The sequence below is a fragment of the Peromyscus leucopus genome, chromosome 2 (assembly GCF_004664715.2).
Source record: "Peromyscus leucopus breed LL Stock chromosome 2, UCI_PerLeu_2.1, whole genome shotgun sequence".
NCBI classification, from domain to species: domain Eukaryota; kingdom Metazoa; phylum Chordata; class Mammalia; order Rodentia; family Cricetidae; genus Peromyscus; species Peromyscus leucopus.
The window spans coordinates 51,528,733-51,546,960 of NC_051064.1; the positions used below are offsets into that span (position 1 = coordinate 51,528,733).

General features: G+C 38.7%; 1 pseudogene; it reads right to left on the minus strand.

Moving 5' to 3' along the window:
- Positions 1 to 7,368: 7,368 nt before the first annotated feature.
- LOC114703275 overlaps positions 7,369 to 18,228 on the minus strand; it is a 71,364-nt pseudogene continuing 60,504 nt past the window's right edge.

Sequence of the window (18,228 nt, forward strand, 5' to 3'; positions counted from 1 at the left end):
TATCCAGAGGGCCTAATCTAGTACCATGGGGGCTCCTCAGCTATTGGTTCACAGCTCATGTGTTTCCACTAGTTTGGCTATTTGTCACTGTACTTTTTCCAATCATAATCTTGATATCTCTTGCTCATGTAATTCCTCCTCTCTGTCAATTGGACTCCTGGAGCTCCACCTGGGGCTTGGACATGAATCTCTGCATCTGCTTCCATCAGTCACTGGATGAGAGTTTTATCACAACAGTTAGGGTGTTTGGCCATCTGATCACCAGAGTAGGTCAGCTCAGGTACTCTCTCAACCACTGCCAATAGTCTATAGTGGAGTCATCTTTGTGGATTCCTGGGGACCTCTCTAGCACTCTGCTTCTTCCTATTCCCATGGTGTCTTCATTTATCATGGTATTTCTTTTCTTGTTCTCCCACTCTGTTCCTGATCCAGCTAGGACCTTCTGCTCCCCTAAGCTCTCTTTCCACAGACCCTTGCCCTCCATTACCTCCCCCTTACCCCTAGTTTGCTCATGTAGATCTCATCCATATCTCCATCACTGTGTGATCCCTGTGTCTTTCCTAGGGTCCTCCTTACTAGCTAGCCTCCCTGGAGCTGTGAGTTGCAGTCTGGTTATCCTTTGCTTTACATATAGTATCCACTTATGAGTGAGTATATACCATGTTTGTCTTTCTGAGTCTGGGTTACCTCACTCAGCATGATATTTTCTAGTTCCATCCATTTGCCTGCAAAACTCATGATGTCATTGTTTTTCTCTGCTGAGTAGTACTCCCCTGTGTATATGTACCACATTTTCTTTATCCATTCTTCAGTTGAAGGGCATCTAGGTTGTTTCCAGGTTTTGGCTATTACAAATAATGCTGCTATGAACATAGTTGAGCATGTGTCCTTATGGTATGATTGAGCATTCCTTGGGAATATGACCAAAAGTGGTACAGCTGAGTTTTAAGGGGGATCAATTCCCAATTTTCTGAGAAAGTGCCATACTGATTTCCAAAGTGGCTGTACAAGCTTGCATTCCCACCAACAGTGTAGGAGTGTTCCCCTTGCTCCACAGCCTCTCCAACATAAGCTGTCTTCAGTGTTTTTGATCTTAGCCATATTGAATCTACTTTTAAAAGTTAATTACTATTTTTAAATACTTTACATTAGATTGGATTTTTTTTATATTTTATACAAATTATATATATTGAGATTGAGATTATTAGAAAATGCTATACATATATTTCTAATCTTGTTCAAGATATTGTACTTATACAGTTCATTTAACAATTTGCTGATCCTTGAATGTTATTATTACCAACTATTAGGATATAAAGAAATGAAAGTTAGTAGTTAGACATTACAATCGAACTTGTAATCATTTTAGGTATGTTTTCAAGGTCAAGCAGATATATTTTAGATAGACAGGTCATCTTCAAACCTTCAGAGATCTACAGAATATGTAATTTAAAATGTTTTAATAACTTAGAATTTTTTCTCTTTTTATGACTATGAGACATGTTGACTCCTGGCAGTACCAATCTACTTCAGAGAAAATATGAGCATTGAAGAAACTGCATATTGAGTTAACTTTCACATGGCAAAAGTTAGCCTCTGGACAACAAAGTGTCCTTGAATTGGCTGCTGTCAAACAGGACAAAATGGACAATAAAGACACTAAACAAAAGACTACTGATTCTTGCCAAGACAAGTGTGGTTGTGGCTTTAGCAACAGACATTCTCTGAGGCCAGGACAATATGGCACCATCGCTGAAGTGGTCTTTGCAGTCTGGAAAAGGTACAGTGCCCCTTTCTTCCAAGGCAGCTGAACAGGCAGTGAACCAATGGCTTCTAGTGTGCAGTGGAACAGTAGCTGAAACAGTTATTCTTGAAAGAGTAACTAGGTTGATGGAGTCTAACCTCTCAGTGGTAGACTGACATTTAATAAAAGAGATGAAGCCACCCACAAGCCAAGAAGAATGGACAGCTGAATTCCAAAACCATCAAAATTTCCAGAATTTAAAATCCTGAATCATGACAGGACACTAGTGGAATTCAGGTGTTTCTGGTACATGGACTACTCACACCGAATGTGAGGTCGAACTGTAGGCCTTGTATACATCCTACTCCACAAATGAGTCTGTCAGATACCCTAAGCCTATAGGCTGAAGATGATTCCCCAACGTTGTAGAGAAACCTCAGGTGACTGTCCAGGCAGCTGGCTGTTTCTGTCAACTCACATTTTTTTGGAAGTCGCTTGTTTGCACTTCCTGTTTTATTAGGTAATATTATTTCCTTCTTGGGTCTCTGAGGGAATTGAAGATTAAATAGTTATGGTTATAGTTGAAAATTAGAGTTATAGTGAGTTGAAGATTAGATGGTTATAGTAAAAGATTAAGTAGTTATAGCTATAGTTTTCCTTGTTAAGAATTTCAGAAAAGAAACTCACTAAAGAGGTGTAAGTGTATAAATTTGAAAGACATTGTAAGATAGCTCTCTGTTAGTAATTTAAGATAAGATAGAAAGTGAATCAGGTAAATTGTTGAGGTATTTATTGTTTATATATATTGTATATAGTTATTGTACTTATTGTATATAGCTTTTCTTATATTAGTTATAACTTTTTTCTTTTTTATTAGAATAAAGGGGGAAATGTGGTGATATTTTAATTGTGCTGAAATGTTATTTTATTTGTATGTTAAGAAATAAAATTTGCCTGGAGATCAGAGGTCACATAGCCATAAACAGGAGTCAGGCAGTGGTAGCACATGCCCTTAATCCAATCACATGACAGGCAGAGTCTCTGTGTGGTCAAGGACACAGCCAAGCATGGTAACATGAGCCTTTAATCCCAGTACCAAATATAGAGACCTAGAGGTCTGTATAGACAGGCAGTGATGAGGAAGTTGTGGCTGTCTCAAGGCTTAGAGCCAATGAGAACAGAGAACAGAAAGGCAATAAAAACGCAAGTCAGACAGGAAGAAACTCTCTCTGGGGAAGCTACTGTTGATGGTAAGGTAAAGCTAATCTTGGCTATTGCTCTGATCTCTTTGGCTATTACCTCTGTATTTGGCTCTGTGTTTCTTATTTAATAAAACTGTTTAGAAATTCGTCTACACCTGACAATGCATGTTTGATCCCCAGATCCCCTATAAAAGCTGGAGCTGGTGACACTGGTATTACAAGAATCCATAGGAGTACCTAAGTAGTGTACTCACACAGCAAGTGAATGGGGGAGGCTCAGGGTCCACTGGAATGAGCAGCATGGCAGCAATAACAAGAGAGACTACCTCAAAACAAAGGTATAAGATGAGAGCCAGCTCCCAGAGTTATTCTCTGGCCTCTACACACACAGCATATGTGCACCTACACACACAAAATTAAGTAAAATACTTCAAATTTGCTCATAACTGTAGTGTCTTTCCCTAGAGGCTAACCAACTAACATGCTAATAAAGATGTTCAAAAGTTTCTAGACTAGAATCAATATTGTCCAGTCAGGGAGCAGCATGGTTTCTTAGAAAATATCCTGGAGGCATCACAAGAAAGAGGCTAAATAGAAATTTGGGCATCTTAGGCAGGTGGTGGTGCATGCCTTTAATCCCAGCACTCAGGAAGCAGAGGCAGATAGATCTCTCAAGGCTACACAGAAAAATCCTGCTTGAAAGACCAAAAAAATATCAGTTGTGTGGGCATGAAAACAACAAGTACTCACTAGAAACAATTTTTATAAATGTTGTATATCAATGTGCCATGCCACATATCGTTCATTGTGCCTTGTATTGCAAACATTTCCTTCCTGCTCTTTTTGCCCATTTATTCTTGCTTCTCTTAGTTCTTTTTCTTTCACTATCTCAATTTCTACCTTCTCATGGCCTTTCACACATATTCTTCGATAATTAGAGAAATGCAAGTCACATCAGTGTTCTATTGCCAGTGGCATGTAAGATGATTTTATAGGTACTTACATAATATTTAATGTTAATTGTAATGGATTCACCTTAATATATTGACATAATATATTTACATGTACCTCATTATAACCTTACAATTTTATAGTTAATATTGATTAGTACAGTGTTATAAAATAAATATTCATGTCTAATAGTAAGTCACTCTGACACAAACTTTAAATGACAGCAGAGGTAGTATACGGTTATAGAAGAGTTACGGATTCAGTAAGGGACTGGGTAAGGTTAGAATACAATCTTTATGCTATTGTTAAAGATGACAGACTGATTTCACCATGAAAATTACCAAATACCAATACGTTTTGCAAAAACCATCTATCTTTCCTTCACACACCATGCCTTGGTGTCTAATCTGACAGTCAGGCACTGCTACAGCAAAGTCACATTTTACAAAGTAAAAATGTAGTAAATTTGAGCATAAATGTATAACTTTATATTTAACTTTATATTTAGAAATCTATGAACAAAGGAGTCACAATATTGTGTTTTTAAGGACAGTTATTAAAATAAAGGAAAACAAGCTGGGCAGTGGTGGCACACTCCTTTAATCATAGCACTCAGGAGGCAGAGGCAGGTTTATCTCTGTGAGTTTGAGACCAGCCTAGTCTACAGAGCAAGTTCCAAGATATCCAAGGCTACACAGTGAAAGCCTGTCTCAAAAAATCAAAATAAATAAATAAATAAACAATAAAATAAACAAAAATACTGCAGTGTTTTTTAAAGGAAACAAAATTTGTTGAAAGGTTTGCTCTTAAAATTAGGCAAGAAGGTGAATAGGAACAAAACACACTGTACAAGGCTCTCACTTAAATAAAAGTTGAAAACATATATCTTTTTAATTTAAAAATAATATAATGCAAATTATTGATTAAAATTACAATTATGTACCTTTGATGTATATACCTAAAACAAATCAACAAATTGAATTAATGAGCGAAGTCCCCTCAGGAAAAATAGAAACAGTGTAGAAAATTAATTTTAAATAAAATTCCAGAGAAAAATGTACTCAGTGAATCAAAGGGGTTTTACTAGTTAGGTTTTATAGTTAATATTTGTATAAGCATCTTGAAATACTATGTGTTGGATTCATATATGTGAAGCATTTTTAACTAATGGTATTGAATGATTGCATTAGTCATTTTTGTCACTAAATGAAAAAAATATTTGAAGAAAAGAACCTTTTCATTCAGCTCATGATTTCAGACGTTTTGTCCTATACTCAGCTGGCCCTGCTGCCTTCAGGCCTGTGACAAGACAGACATCAAATCAGAAGGGCACAGAGGGAAGATCTGCTCACTGCATTGCATCCAGGAGGCAGAGATAAAGAGGGGAGAATCAGGACAAGATGTATTCTACGCAGGGATGCCCCTAGTGACCCATTTCTTCCAACACGGCTCCACTTCCCAGTTTTCATCACCCACCTATAATGCCATCAAGTTATAAATTAATAAATAGATTAACCCACTGATCACTCCAGAGGCTTCTTCATATGATCAACTCTTAATTATACCACTAGTTAGAGACCAAACCTTCAGTGTGAGTCTTTTAAGGGGATACTTAATATCTAAGCCATAACAAATACTAAACAAAAATCTAAGAGGAACATAAGGAGAAATTGTCCTGTGTAATATAGTTTGGACCTAAAAATACTTCAGTCTTTCTCAGATTAAACAGTTGATTATGTATCCTGCCATTTTGCTGAAAGTGAGGTTAATTTCTCCAGGTTTTCTGGTGGAACTTGCAGAATCTCTTATCATATCATGTGCAAATAGGGATAATTTGACATCTTTTCCTATTTGTATCCCCTTAATTTCCTAGTCTTGTCTTATTGCTCTGGAACTGGCCTGGAAGCCTCCTCCCTGGGGCCCAGCTCTCATGGTATCCAAAGGTATTATCCAAGCTGCCAAGGGAGAAAAGTCAATCAATAGTCCTACCTAGTGTAAAGCCTACAGACTACAGAAATTACCACACTGGCAAGATATCCACAATGGGGCAATAGTGGCATTATTATCTCAGAGGTTATCAACAGCTTTCTAATTAAACTTCAGACTTCTGCAATAAGAAGGAATTTTGCCTATTACTATAAACCTAGCCAACTACACTTGACTGAAGAGGTCATAGACCCCAGAAGAGAACACAGTACTGCCATTTTCCTAAAGCAAAATTTCTAACTTCATTCTAAATACTTATCTTTATGCCCAGATAAATGTAACTGTAATATATATATTACATTATAATATATATACAATATATATTACATTATAATACATAAACATTATGTATTATATACATTTTATATAATATATATATTACATCAAAAAAGCTTCTTTTCCAAACAGAAAGGAATCATCACAGAAACCCACAGCTGACCAAAATACAGAGTAGGAGTGCCCATAGTGCTGGGCACAATTGATATATCTACAACACAGCCACTACATACAAGGCTCAGGGAACACTGTAGAGGGTAGAGAGATTGTAAGAACTAAAGAACCAGAACACCTGCTTCCAGATAGTCTGTTCTATACATGACAGGAATACTGCATCCTTGAAACATCAAAATAAGGTTGACTAAACATGAGCTGCATAATAATACCAGTCTACATGCCAATAAGAATAGGGAAAAAAATCTCGTAATGCCTCAACCCTAGATGAAAAGCTACAGGAAACCAATGGTTACTGAGAGAGAATCCATCTTCACCAAAGAGGAGCCCCTGATAGGTTATCCAATCCCAAGTGGTCAGCCCTAACATCTACGCAAGAGTAAAACTAAATAGACTCAGTGTGTGTGTGTGTGTGTGTGTGTGTGTGTGTGTGTGTGTAAGCAGTAATTATTGAAGAGGTCGCCAACTCAAGAAGATGTGAAGAAGGAACATGGGAAGAGTTGGAGAGAGGGGACAGAGGGGGATGAAGTAGTATGAATATAGTACTCATGTACAAATTTCTTAACTGAAACATGAACATTAAATTAAAATAATAATAAAATGAGCAGGAAGAAAAAAGAATTTGACTATTTTTGCCACTTTCCAAATTTAAAGTAAATGTTAATCCATTAAGATAGAATGTGATATGGCTTTCCACATCTCAGCTCTTGGTATGTTTGATACTTAGCTCAAATATCTTCTGTGACAAAATAAGCATGTTTGCATTGAAGAAATAAAACTAAAGAATTAAATAACACAGGATAGAGCTGCCACAAAGGTTTCTAACTGTACATACAACAAGCAAAGGTCATGTGTGTGTGTGTGTGTGTGTGTGTGTGTGTGTGTGTGTGTGTGTATGATTTTTATATCTATGTAAAATGTGGGATCCACAAATGAGAGAAAAGGTTGTATTTGTCTCGAGTCTGGCCTAGTTCACTTTGTATTATTAGCTCTGGTTGTATCCATCGCTAGCAAAGGACAGAGTTTTGTTCTTCTTTAAGGCTGAAAAACCTCCGCTGTAGCACGCTCTGTTAGCCAGCCACCTTTGGCAGATGCGTAGGCTGATTCCACTCCTTGGCTTCGTGTTTGTTCTGAGGACTGATTTCTCCATGCCCACTGCAGTGCTGTGATCCAGCAGGAGCGTACACTGAATGGGTGCTTTTGTTCTGGCTTCTGAGTGAGATGTTGCTGAGCATCATCTAGCTGCCACAAACCGCAAGAAAAAAAATCCAAATTGTAAACTCTGCTTCCACAGACAGAACTTATAGATTCTTTTCCCACTGAAATACTAGAATATTAGAAAAAATACTTTTGTTTTCCAAAATCCATTTTCATTAAATTCTGAGACTTTTAAGCATCTTCTTTTAAGCCCGTTGTTTTTAAGAACTTTACTTAATGCTCTGTTCTATGTTTCGGGCTCTTTACAATACTGTCCCTACATTGCATTTGTTTGCATTTCTGTGTAGTTCCTAATGAGCAGCTTCCACTTTATAGCTCTTACAGAGTTGTGGATTATTACTTACGGTTCGTTCACCAGAGGTGTTCTCACTGCTTTGTAGGAAGTAATATTAAGTGTGAAGGTTTTTGCTCTTTGCTCAGTAATAAACCCTGTGTGGTGGTTAATTTCCACTGACAATCTGATTGGATTAAGAAGCACCTACTACCTTAACAAGGCACACCTTCAGTGCATCAATTAGACTACTTCCAGAGCAGTCCAACTGAGAGGTAAGATGCACCCTGAGTGTGGGGAGCACTATTTAATAGGCTGGGATGCTGGACTGAGTTATAAGAAAAAAGAAAGAGCCAGCCGAGCTCTAATGTCATCTTTTCTCTGCTTCCAGGTGAGCACAAAGAGCAAAGCTACTGATGCTATCATGCCCCACGACCACATGATGGACTATGTCCTCTGAACTGTGAGCCAAATAAACCCTTCCTCCCTTAAGTTGCTGCTGGTCAAGTATTGGATCGCAGAATGAGAACAGTGACTAATTTTTTCCAATTAGACTGATGTACACTTCCTTGTAATTGCTTCCTGAGCATCCCAACCTTATCAATGCAGCAATTTCCACTAATTCTTCAATAAAGAGTTTTATTCATCTATTGAGGAATTTTTTTCCTAACAGAAAATTAAAGCCAAAGGCCATGCAGGCTGAATTTATTTTTTTGGACTTAGCTTTATCAGCTTTTCCATCTGTTTCATAAACTGGACCTTAGCTACACTGTCTAACTTCTGTCTATCTGAAATTAAATTTAGAAATAAAAGTCAGGGTTAGCTACTTGAGATCAGATGTGTTCTCTGACAGGTAAGTGCTTTTGAGGTACATTTATTTCAACATTAAAGTGAATTAATATTAATTTTACTTCAAAAATTGGAAACATTTAATGACCCTCATTGAAATAACTTAAAGACACTCCGGGGAGCTGCAAAACTACTGCCCTAAGCACTATTTGAGTAGAAACTTGGAAAATTAAAAGACTGATTTTTTTTTTTAAAAAAATGATAGCTTTTCAATCACAAAGGGAGACATAAAATTGCAGAAGCATGCTGTGTAATGAGAAACATCATCAATAAAGAAAAATGAGACTCCCATCTTTAAAGAGGGGAGGGGTCACAATTTGATCATGTTCTCCATATGGAAGTAAGAAGAAAATGTGAATTGTAAAAAGCCATTGGAAGTATCGAGACAATGATTTGTGGGACAAGATGAGAATGTATTGCAACAGAGAAACCTAGACTGTCTGAAGACTCTTGTCTTTCGAGTCTTTCCACAGCTCCAGTGAAAGTTAGGAGAGCCCTGAAATTAAGTTTGAAAGGAAATTTGATGGCGCATCATCCAGTGTACCACTCCTTCATCTATCTACTTGTTCTTCAGATGTGTGTCATTCCCACTGGAATCGATGAAGGAGAAAGACACTGAGTCACAGTTTCAGTCTCCTGAAGCATAGTGCTGACCATCATATGCTTCCCTCTCCTAACCTGAGGCTTCTTTTGCTCAGTACCACGGAAAGCAGAAATGGAAGGACCCCTGCTTCATCAGGACCTCTATGGACCCTAAGAGAGTATGCAGCATGGTTGTGAGCTCCACAAGGGCGACTAAGACTGGCTGTGATTTATGGCATTCTGGACTGACTCCAGTCTCATGTTTATGAACCACTCCAACAAAATATAGAAAGCACTAATGAAAGTCTGAGCAGCACAGATCAGCTGGTAATACCTCATTTCACAAGACACATTAGAAAACCTGGCTTCAATGTTTAAGAGTTCACTTTCTCAGTGATGGGTACTAGAGACCAGTGCTCACAAGTAGATTTCATTTCTAAAACAGATTGCTGCATTGTATAACCAGACTAGACCAGGAGTTCCAGGAATCCATTTTTCACTGTAAGCCTTTGGACATACGCAGTGTTAGTCAAATAAGTATGAATGAAAGATAAAACAGAATGTCAAAAATGTATTGTTATATATGAATTATGACACTCATTTTAAAAATTCTTACTTAATGCTCCTACATAAAATTAAGTTACAGTTAATGATCTCATATGTTCTTGAAATGAATATTGAATGACAGTATTTTCAAGCACCCTGGCTAGCACAGGGGTGAATAAGGATGGGAAAATCAGAAAGCAGATGTATTCTTGGAGCTTGCTAGCTAACCAGGGTAGCCCAATCAGTGAACTCTGAGACACCCCGTCCCAAAACAATTAGGTGGACAGTGATTTAAAGAAAAGAGCCAACATCAACCTTTGTCATCCACACATACATATACACTCACACAAACATATACCACACATACAGAGTGACAGTGGAAGAGAGACAGACAGACAGACAGACAAAGGTTATATCATGCAAATAAGAAACTTACAGGAGTCAGCTGCATTTATTTACTAGAAATAGAGAAAGATTTCTGGATGATTCAGTAACATATTCTAAAGGTAGTCTTAATAACTAAATTGGTAGGCAACCAATAACACATCTTACAAATAACTGAAGTAGAAACTAAGAGAATTAAAAGAAGAAACAGACAATAATTCCAATGATTAAAAATTCCTTCTCCTAGAAGGGGAGGAAGCAGAGAGCTAGGGAGGCCCACGGAGATCCACAAAGATACCCCCGCAAAAGACTGCTGGCAATGGTCGAGAGACGGCAGGAACTGACCTACTCTGGTGATGGGATCCAGACACCCTGATAGTTGTGCCATAAACCCCATCCAAGGACTGAGGAATCTGGATGCAGACATCCACAGCTGAGCCCCTGGTGGAGCACTGGGAGTCTAATTAGTGAGAAAGAAGAGGGTTTATATGAGCGAGAATTGTTGAAGCCAAGGTTGGATAAAGCACAGGGACAAATAACCAAATGAATGGAAGCACAGGATCTATGAACCAAAGGCTGAGGGGCCCCCAACTGGATCAGGCCCCCTGAATGGGTGAGACAGTCATTTGGCTTGATCTGTTTGGGAGGCAGCTGTGTGTTGGTGCCGGGTCCTGGGCTCGTTGCATGAGTTGGCTGTTTGAATCCTGGGACATATGCAAGGACGCTAGGCTCGGTCTGGGAGGGGGGGACTAGACCTGCCTGGACTGAGTCTACCAGGTCGATCCCGGTCCTCGGGGAAGACCTTGATCTGGAGGAGGTGGGAATGGGGGTGGGGTGGGGGGAGGGGGAGGGGGGCGAGAGGGGAGAACAGGGGAATCTGTGGCTATTATGTTGAACTGAATGGTGTTGTAAAATAAAAAAAAAAATTCCTTCTCCTAAAGAAAAAAGTATTTCATCTAACTCCAAAATAATTATATTGTTATGTTTGATTTTGAATGATGCATATGTATAATATGATATATATGGATCAAATTAACATACCTTTTATTACTTACCTTTTGATAAGTCATGTATTTGGCATAGAAGTTGAATCACAGATCATGCACACACTGGGTTACACATTGAGTTCTTGTCACACAAGGACTCAAATACATCTGTTTTTAAGATTGAGTCTGTGAATGCAGCATCCTAGGATCTTGAGGTAACTTTGGGTGCAGATGGTGTCTTCAACTTCTGTGGAATTGTGTATTCTCAGGTTTAAGCAGTAAGTGTGGGAAAACAATGTCACACTATTACTTTAAAACTGTACTTGAACTTGAGTATCTGCAACTCTCTCAATCTGTATCTCCACCTATGGATCTGGAGAATGAAACAGAGTAGAAGCTACAGACAAGATATTTAGCTGGTAAGTGAAATTTTTAATTTACATGTAAAATACTTTAAAATTGTATGGTCATCATGAACAATTATTTTATCATATAAAATGATCTTCTCCAGACACTAACATACTGGGTACACATAGTGGAAATTTCATTAACTATACTCCCTCAAGTCTTTGTTCACCCCTTGTACATTAAAGCTCTTCACATTTAATTCAGTTTGTTTAGGTAACCCAATCTTTAAAGTATGCAGAGTGTCTTATCCCAGTTCCTAGAACCTTGAAGGGAGTCACTAAATGATGATGAACAAATGAATAACAACACAGAGGATGCCATAAATTGATTGAAACACCAAGAATCAGTGTGTTCTGATGCCATCCATTTTGCCTAAAAACCGGGGTGTTGTCGGGGAAAATTGAAAGAAGAGAAAGAGCAGTTGAGTCAAACCTGGGTGGCTTACTCTGATGTGTTTATTTAAGTTGTTCTATTATCAATAAAGACTCGGAAGTCAAATATCAGGGTAAAACCCTGATTGATCAAAGAAGCAGCTGAGAAGTGACCAGCTGACCTTCTCTCCACACTTCCCTGATCGAAAAGACTGTGAAATCTCCAAGTACCTCCGTACTCCTTCCTGTGTGTCTTCTCTCTCCATATTCCTGCCTTCTCTATGGCTAATTCCAGCCAGCTATTCCTGGCTCCACCCCCTGATTTAAGGTTGACTTTATTAACACAGTTTTGGGGTGTCACAATGTGATCACATATCCCATAACATTGCTCCAAGAGAGTCTATGCGTGTTCTTATCATCTCACCTGGGTTCAGCACAGGAACTTCATCCACTAGGAGGGTAAAGGCCAAGAGATGAATCTTTATGCCACAGAATATTTCTGTCTCACTAATTGAGGATGGTGGTTGCTGTCCCTATGTGACTTTAGCTTTTTTTCTCTCAGTTATTTTTGTTTCTTCCTGGACTATTGGGATCACCTAGAGGACCAGTGATGAACAGCACAGCTTTTCTTACACATTGACCTATCTGAGCAGGTCTATACAGGCACAGTTTTCAATGAAGAAAGTGCACATTTCATTTTGAAGGATTGCTTCTTTCACCGTGCATATGTAAGGATAAAGAAGGCATCGGGAGAAAATACCAAAGCAAAGTCTGATGGCTAAGCAGTTCTCATGCACCTGTTGTCCAGAGCCTGCCCAGAAATAGCCCTGTGGTACCATGGCTAGTTTTGAATTTGAATGACATCTGCAAGGATGGTTTGCTGTAGCAGAGACTAAGAAGGGAATTTTATAGGAAGTTGAAGAGCTTACTCATGGTTGACAGCTGTTAAGTTTATTCAGGGTGAGATTGACAACATTGGCTCCTTGGGAGGGAGACAAAACCATATTCCCACTCACTCACGGCAGGTCAAGGGTCTCTTTTGTTAACCATTTCCACAGTCACCTGAGATTTGGTGGGGCCCCAAGGAGCTCATGGGTCAATCTGAGCATTCTCAATTTTACTGAATTTTTCCCGCTTTAGAGAAGACATGATTAATAAATAAATTGGGAAGGCAATGGAATTTTAATGATCTTCCATAGCATGAGGCTTGGTAATAACAATAATCAGAGTTTGCTATCACCTGGAAACACTTTCAAAACCTTACAATAACAAAATCCTAATAAACAATATCATATATCCAAGTGTACAAACAAATTCTTTACTATCAGATAAATACTACCCAGTATTTAGGATTAGCTTGAATATGAGATTTTTAGAAGTAGACTCACATTTCACATGGATGTCAGTGTGGCATAATGGGAAAAAGAAATTGTATTTTGAATTAATCAAGATAAATTCAAATGTTAGCATTATTTCCATGTAGTTAGATGAGTATAGAAAAACATCCTGATATTTTGTTTCTAATTTCATTATTTATAAAGTCAGAATATTCATACATGCATTGAAAACCCTTGGAAAATTAATAATAGTGTATGTAAAGTAGTAGATATACTGACTGGTAATAGAGATAATTTTATATATATATATGTATATATAATATATCTATTATATTATATATATTATATTACATATATCTATTATATATAATATACATATATTATATATATAGTTTCCTCCCATCTGTGTCAGAGCAAGCATAACATTATGTGGTAGTCCCTCGTCTCTCCCCTACCTTCTGTTACTCTCCATCTGATGTTCATCATCATAAAGCATCAATACCAATATGAACACATTTTTCTATGACCAGGTACTCATTCATTTTTTCCACATTTTGTCTTCCTGGAAAAAAAATTAAATAAAATTTGTAATCATATTTTCTTTGGACCACCAGTTCCCAAATAATGACACAGAGACTTCTTATTAACCATGAATGCTTAGCCTTAGCTTAAGCCTGTTCTTAATTCGCTCCTAAAACTTAAATCAGCCAGTTTCTATTAATCTACATATTGCCATGTGACTCTTTACCTCTCCTCCATTCTATATATCCAACTTCATCCCTGTCTGGCTGGCAAATTTCCTATGCCTCAGATTCTTCCTGAGTTCTTCTCTCTCCCCGGAAGTCCCGCCTATTCTCTCCTGCCTAGCTATTGGCCATTAAGGTCTTCATTATACCAATCTTGACACATCTTCACACAGTGTACAAATATTCCACCACAAAAATTAAGATAAACTAAGGGGTAAAATACTCTTAAATGAGTGGTCCAAGATGATTTGGGACTCACAAGGAAGGAAACATACAGAGACAAGATGCACCAGACAAGATAAAGTATCAGAGAAGAGTCCATAACCCCTAAACAATTTTCCTGATATCATTCACCATTGAGTCAATTTCTACAGTTGTCATTTAAGACAAAAATTCAATTTACTCTTGAAAACATTTCATCCTTGGGCTAGGGATATGGCTCAGTTGATATAGTACTTTCCCATTATTCGTGAGGCCCTGGGTTCAATCTCCAGTGGTGCATAAGTAGAGCATGAGCCCTAGTTTGCTTTCTGTTGCCGTGATAAAACATTGACCAAAACAACTTAGGGGAGGAAAGTCTCATTTAACTTACAGGTTGTAGTCCATCATCAACTGAAAGCCAAGACAGGAACCCAAAGGCAGGAAGTGAAGCAAAGACCATGGACAAACTCTGCAAACTGGTTTGCTTTCCCCAGCTTGCTCAGCTACCTTTCTCTATAGACCATGCCCACTTGGCTAGGGATGGCACCACCCACAGTGAACTAAGACCTCCTAAGAGTTAGCAATAAAGAAAATACTTCAGGTACTTTGGAAGCCGCCAGTCAGGCCACATTGATGTCCTTGGCCCATGTTACCACCAAGTGCCATGCAGATGTCCGGAGTCTGTGCTGCAGCCTGAAGCCACCTTGATGTCCATAGACCCTGCTGCCACTGGGTCCATGTTGATGTGGGTGGCCTGCTCTGCTATCCAAGGCCATGTTGATGTCCTTGATCCAGGCTGTCTGGGTTCATGGTCCTACTGCAACTAGGAGTCATACTCTCATGTTCTTGGTCTGTGCTGTTGCTAGAGACCATGTAGAGGCCCATGATCCATGCTCCCACTGTGAAGAGCAAAGAGGCTACTTTTGCTGTGATATCAATGACTGCAGATATACAGTTGAGAGGGAGGGACATTGAAGGCTTCTGTGACAACTCCTACCCTCACTCCATCCCCTCCCCACCCCCCCAAAAAAGTAACAGACTAGACAGGAAGCCACTGAAGAGAACTCTTAAAAAAGTATGATGGGAGAGCAGACATGGAATGACTGGGAAGTGAGTGTGATCAGGGTGCATAATGTGAAAGTCCCAGAGAATCAGTAAAAATATTATGTTAAAGAAGAAAATACCTCATAGACATGGCTACAGGCCAATCTGATGGAGAGATTCCTTCCCTGAGGTTTCCTCGTTCCAGGTGTGTCAAGTTTATAACTGAAGCTATGACAGCACAGTACCACATGCCATTCCAGCACTTGAGAGGTGGAGATTGCAAGATCAGAAGTTCAAGGTTACCCTATGATGCATAGAAAGTTTGAGGCCAGCCTGGGATAAATGAGTTTCTGTCGTTAAAAATGTATATTCCTGAAATATGAGGTTGTGCTCCTTATCTCTCTGGAGTCACTTACTTGTAGTACCCTGGTCGACTCAGCCTCTCTACAGTGTACTGTGGTTCTTCTTAGTCACCATCTTTATTCTGTGTTTCAGAGGACAATTGAGACCATTATACCACTGGCTTGAAATAGCACTGTTCAGCCAAGTCAGATTATGTTTTCATTCATTTTTGTTCTGTTTTGTTTTCCAAACCATTCCTACAAACTTTCACACTTTTGTATTATCTGATTTTCTTCCTAGATGCTTCCCTAGAAAGGATAGAGGAGGTAGCTTAATTATGTCCTCCTGCCCCATTCTTTTCTTGCCTGGGCTGATCTTCTTCTCAACTCCTCGTATCTTGAGGGAGCTTCAGACTTCCTCGTTTTTCCACTAATTCTTGAGCTTCCTGGTCAACACTCTGCAGTAATTCCCTGTCAGTCTCTCTCTCCTCTATGTCAATAATTAGGATAATCTTTCTCTTTCAGTAGGTTAGAACTGGTCAGTTAGCTCTCCAAACCAAGATGTCTAAGCAGTCCTGAAAAACAATCACAAGTCCTTAGCAAGGCATGAAGAATACAGGTTCCAGCTGCGGCTTTAGTGTCAACACCTGCTGTGTGTCATCCCTCTCTGTGTGTTCAGACAACTTTCCATGTCTTGTGTGCCCTCTGGGATGCACTCTCAGTGCTCTGACCTGAGAGTACCCCATTCCACTTTCTGTGTCTTCCAAAGCTCTTCTCCATCAACTTATTTCTCAAGGTTTAACTCAGGATTGCCTCTTTCACATATTTTCCTGTTTTCCAAACCTTAACATCTTACATTCCATTAATCTCTGTTATAAAATGTATCCCAGTTCGAGATTCTGTCTTTCTGTCAGTGTCTCTGTCTCTGTCTCTGTCTCTGTCTCTCTCTCTGTCTCTGTGTGTGTGTGTGTGTGTGTGTGTGTGTGTGTGTCCCTTCCCGATCCTTTCCTTCAATCTTTCTTCCCGCTTTCTTGAAGTATAGAGGATGATGCTTTGGTTATATCAAATGCCAGTAGAGATGCAGTGAATAAAGTCAATGCAAAATGAGGTGTTGTTTACACATGATTTATTCATATGCCTATTGCTATGATTGTTTATCACACCAGGGATTAGTAAGACTGATAAACCCTCAGTGAACATTTACTTCTTTAAACCAACATGAGAATAGAGACATCAAAGCTGGACACCCAACAGATGTCCTCAGCCTGAAAACTTACATTGGATCAGGGTTATGTTGGAGCCATAATCTAAGTACAGTACCTAATTCTGTTCTCATCTCTAGGGAAAATCACTAGAAGTCTGCATAATTTCCAGGCACTTCCAATTCCACCTTAGCAGAGAAAGCACCAGTCTTGGTGCCTTACACTAGGGATAACTGCAAGCCACAGGGAAAATGAGTGATTGTGGAAGATGTTTGCATTTCCCTTATTTGAATATTTTTGAATATTTTTTGAGACAGGGTCTCTCTACATAGTCTTAACTATCCTGAAACTTCCTATTTAGACCAAACTAGCCTCAAAATCATAAGAGATCCTCCAGTCTCTGCTTCCTGAGTGCTGATATGAAAGGTATGTGCTACCATATCAATCTTCTGATACAAAATTTATTGTATCAAACCTGAAGGCCCCTGAAATCTCAGCTTACATAGAGGATCAGGTGCAGTCTACATTTCTGAATATTACTTCTTCTGCTATTTTCCCTTTTATGGTACATTTAGGCCTTTCCTGATGTGAGGAAAAAAGCTTCCATAGAAAGTAGAATGAAGGTCTTCTACTGGGATCAGCCTGGATTTGGTAGAACAAATGAACATGTTAGCAAGGTCTACCAGTGTCTCCTCTGACAAATACCAATTCTGTCAGAAAGTCATCAGGGTGACAAGAACAGTGAGACTTGACTAAGAAAAATGTTCCATGTGAACAGCATCATTTTTCTGTTTGTTCAAGACCTTGATGCCAGGTTTTAGAGAATTATAAGTATTTGATTAATGTTTGGTTTCTTTCTGATTTCACCAAATTATCTCAGAATGAATGGTTCAACTATGCTAATATGATTTAAATTTTAGAGCAAATAGTTACAAAAATGTGTTATAGCTATTAAACCATAAGTTATAACAAACAACGGTATATTAGGGTTCAAGTAATGCTGCTGCTACTGTGAGTGAGCTTATCCCCAACCTAAAAGCAGAACAGATTGTTCATTCTCCCAATGAATGCTCCCCCGACATCCTATACACCGATAAACAAACTCTGTTTTTCTGGTGAAATATTTGAACGTGATCATTAATGCTAAACTGAAAACATTATGATTTATTCAGTGTAGAGTATTTCTCATCTCTAACTTCTGAGGTAGTGAATTGCAAAGAACAGTTTCCAAATAACATTTGACAGTTTTGGGGCTCCTTAAAACTACACTCAGGGATCTTTCCTGTTCACTGTAATTTCACATTATGACTGAGTTGTTGTGGGAAATGCCTGCTGCCTGCTCTCAACCACACTCACTGTCTTAGTTCAGCTTTCTTATGTTTCTCCTTTTGCAGAATGCTCCAAAATCT